This window comes from Arachis hypogaea, chromosome 1, assembly GCF_003086295.3.
Source record: "Arachis hypogaea cultivar Tifrunner chromosome 1, arahy.Tifrunner.gnm2.J5K5, whole genome shotgun sequence".
NCBI classification, from domain to species: domain Eukaryota; kingdom Viridiplantae; phylum Streptophyta; class Magnoliopsida; order Fabales; family Fabaceae; genus Arachis; species Arachis hypogaea.
Genome location: NC_092036.1, coordinates 42,796,979 through 42,801,124, shown reverse-complemented (window position 1 = coordinate 42,801,124; position 4,146 = coordinate 42,796,979).

Here is a 4,146-nt window from a genome sequence, read left to right as displayed (position 1 = left end):
AAAAGCTACAAGTCCTGCTCATCTAATTAGAACTAATATTCATTGATATTTTGAGATTTATAGTATATTCTCTTCTTTTTATCCTATTTGATTTTCAGTTGCTTGGGGACAAGCAACAATTTAAGTTTGGTGTTGTGATGAGCGGATAATTTATACGCTTTTTGGCATTGTTTTTAGGTAGTTTTAGTAGGATCTAGCTACTTTTAGGGATGTTTTTATTAGTTTTTATGCAAAATTCACATTTCTGGCATTTACTACAAGTGTGTGTGTTTTTCTGTGATTTCAGGTATTTTCTGGCTGAAATTGAGGGACCTGAGCAAAAATTTGATTCAAGCTGAAAAAGGACTGCTGATGCTGTTGGATTTTGACCTCCCTACACTCGAAATGGATTTTCTTGAGCTACAAATCTCAAAATGGCGCGCTCTCAACTGCATTGGAAAGTAGACATCTAGGGCTTCTCAGCAATATATAATAGTCTATACTTTATTCGAGTTTAGATAATGCAAACTGGTGTTCAACGCCAGTTCCATGCTGCATTCTGGAGTAAAACGCCAAAAACACGTCACAAACCAGAGTTAAACGCCAAAAACACGTTACAACTTGGCGTTTAACTCCAAAAGAAGCCTCTGCACGTGTAAAGCTCAATCTTAGCCCAAGAACACACCAAAGTGGGCCCCGGAAGTGGATTTCTGCACTTAGAATTTTTTCTGTAAACCCTAGCAGCTAGTTTAATATAAATAGAACTTTTTACTAGTGTACTAGTGTCTAGTCTTTTGACCATTCGGTCTTTTGATCATTTAGGGGAGCTAGCCATTCAGCCATGCCTAGACCATCACTTATGTATTTTCAACGGTGGAGTTTCTACACACCATAGATTAAGGTGTGGAGCTCTACTGTACCTCGATTTTTAATGCAATTACTACTATTTTCTATTCAATTCAGCTTATTCTTGTTCTAAGATATTCGTTTCACTTCAACATGATGAATGTGATGATCCGTGACACTCATCATCATTCTCACCTATGAACGCGTGACTGACAACCACTTCTGTTCTACCTTAGAACGAGCGAGTATCTCTTGGATTCCTTAATCAGAGTTTTCGTGGTATAAGCTAGAATTGTTGGCGGCCATTCTTGAGAATCCGAAAAGTCTAAACCTTGTATGTGGTATTCCGAGTAGGATTCAGAGATTGAATGACTGTGACGAGCTTCAAACTCGCAATTGTTGGGCGTAGTGATAGACGCAAAAGAATCAATGGATTCTATTCCGACATGATCGAGAACCGACAGATGATTAGCCGTGCTGTGACAAGAGTATTTGGACCATTTTCACTGAGAGGATGGGAAGTAGCCATTGACAACAGTGATGCCCTACATACAGCTTGCCATGGAAAGGAGTATGAAGAATTGGATGAAAGCAGTAGGAAAGCAGAGATTCAACAGGAACAAGCATCTCTATGCACTTATCTGAAATTCCTACCATTGAATTACATAAGTATCTCTATTTCTATTTTATGTTTTATTTATTATTATTTTCGAAAACCATTATAACCATTTGAATCAGCCTGACTGAGATTTACAAGATGACCATAGCTTGCTTCATACCGACAATCTCTGTGGGATCGACCCTTACTCACGTAAGGTTTATTACTTGGACGACCCAGTGCACTTGCTAGTTAGTTGTGCAAAGTTGTGAAGAATGTGAGTGAACCATAGTAGTGTGCACCAAGTTTTTGGAGCCATTGGTAAGAATTGTTCAAGTTATGAAAAAGAGTAAATCACAATTTTGCCTATCAGTGATCTAAGTCTTCTTGCTGATTTATTCGTCTGCTTCTCTGCAATTTTTACATTTCTGTTCTTGATTCAATTTGATTTACTCTTCCTGCAAGTTTATGATTCTGTCAATTGTTCTTGAGTTCTAATCTATTGCTTTCTTTAATTTCCCTTCACCCAATTCCCTTTACATTTGCTGCACTTTACATTTCTTGCTCTTTAAGTTTCAGTCAATTTTACTTTCTGCAATTTATAATTCCTTGTTATTTACATTCTGCTGCTTGAATTTCACTCAACTCACCAATGTTAGCTTGACTAAACTAATCACCTCACTAAAGTTGCTTGATCAATCAATTCCTGTGGGATCGACCTCACTCTTGTGAGTTAGTACTACTTGATGCGACCCGGTACACTTGTCGGGGAGTTTATGTGGAATCATTTTTCCCTCATCAAGTTTTTTGCATCGTTGCCGGGGATTGATTTAGATCAACAATGATTAAGTGGGTGAGAAGTCTAGATCAAGCATTTTCTTTTTTTTGTTCTCTGATTTAAGCTGATAGCAAGGTGTTTGAATTATTGCCTCACTAAGAAATTCTTCTCTGTGACATGAATTTCAATTTTCAATGGTGTTGTGTTTTACAAAATTCAAATGGAGTTCAACTCATCTTATGATCAAACAAATTTTATGGGATATTACCTATGATGAGTTTGGAATTCAAACCCCATAAATTTTTTTTATTATGAATCCACTCTTTTGGCAAGCGCATCAAAATTATCGTCAAGTAATAACCCACAATGAAGTGGGATCGTATCCACAGAGATTGGTAAATTTGAACAGTTTTAATCAATTGATGAATTAGTCAAGCGGGACAGATAGATTGTAATTGCAGAATTATAAATGGCAAAAATGTAAACAGCTAAACTGTAAAGGAAAGCAATAAAGTGCATAAATGGAAATAGCATAATGTAAAGTGCAGAATCATAAATGACTTAATTGTAAATGGGAATGGGGAATTGCAGAATGTAAAAGCAAGCTATAAAGAAAGTAGTAGATAAGAATGGGGAAATTCATTGAGATCAGGAGATGTTGTCTCTTTGGATCAATTCCAGCTTATATCCTCTTCAAGCATGCAACTCATTGACCTCTTGGCAATCATGATTGATTGAGCCCCAATCCCTTGGTGACTCAATCTCTCAGATCTTGATCAATAGCCAATTCCTTGGTCTAATTGTTCATGAAGAGAGATATGCTTGGTCCCTGATTATACCACACATCATCATAGGTCCAAGTAGAGGGAGGATTATATGTAACGATATCCAAACACCAAAACCCAGATCCTACTCAAGTGTGAGAAGGGATTTCAAGCATGGTTTCATGTTTCCTTTTCCAAGGTTCCTATGAAACCCATTTTTGCATTCAATCTCTTTTCCAATATAATTGAACACTAAGCATGGAAAACAAAATTCCTTTTAGCAAATCAAAGAGAAGATGAAGAGAAGAAGAATTTCACTATCATCAATCCATCAAGTACATCAGAGCTCCCTGAGAGGGAATTTAACTACTCATAGCTCAAAGAAAAGTACTCAAAAGTAAAGAAGATGATGAAGTATAAAAGTGGATCTAAAACTTAGCTCTTTAACTGCTTAACCCCCTTTTTCAGTACATCTTGGGGGTATTTATACTACTCCTAGCTCTCAAAATAAAAGAATTACAAAAATGAAAAGGAAAATTACAATTTGGAGGGAAAAGAAACTCAATAAGCGTGACTTCCCAGCTGGCGTGTGGCTAGCGCTTTAGTGGCGTGCCACGTGCTCCTCCAATTCTGGCTTGGCGTGCCACGCCCAGTCCCTCAAGTGGCACGCTCTTCTTCAATAACATCCCTGGCGTGCCACGCCTTCGAGCTCAAGTGGCACGCCCAGGGTCTTTTAATACCCATGTAGCCTGATGTGCCACACCTTCGAGCTTAAGTGGCACGCCCTAGCCTTTTTCCTCTTCTTCTTGCCTCTGGAGACTTGAACTAGCGTGGCACGCCAGGGTCTGGCATGCCACGCCCTTGCTGCACGCTTGATCAAGTTCTCTGGAAAGTTGAACTAGCATGGCACGCCCAGGGTTTGGCGTGCCATGCCCTTTGTAAGCAAGTGATTCTTCTGTTTGGCGTGCCACGCTACGAACTCAAGTGGCATGCCCCAATGGCTTTTGTCTTAAATGACACTGGCGTGCCACGCCTGGGGTTCAAGTGGCACGCCCAAGTGAGGAATAGTGGATGGCGTTCCACGTCCTCGACACCAAGTGGCACGCCCATGTGTTTGGCCTCCTTTAACTTCTCTGGAAACTTTTACCAGCGTGCCACGCCTAGAGGCTGGCGTGCCACGC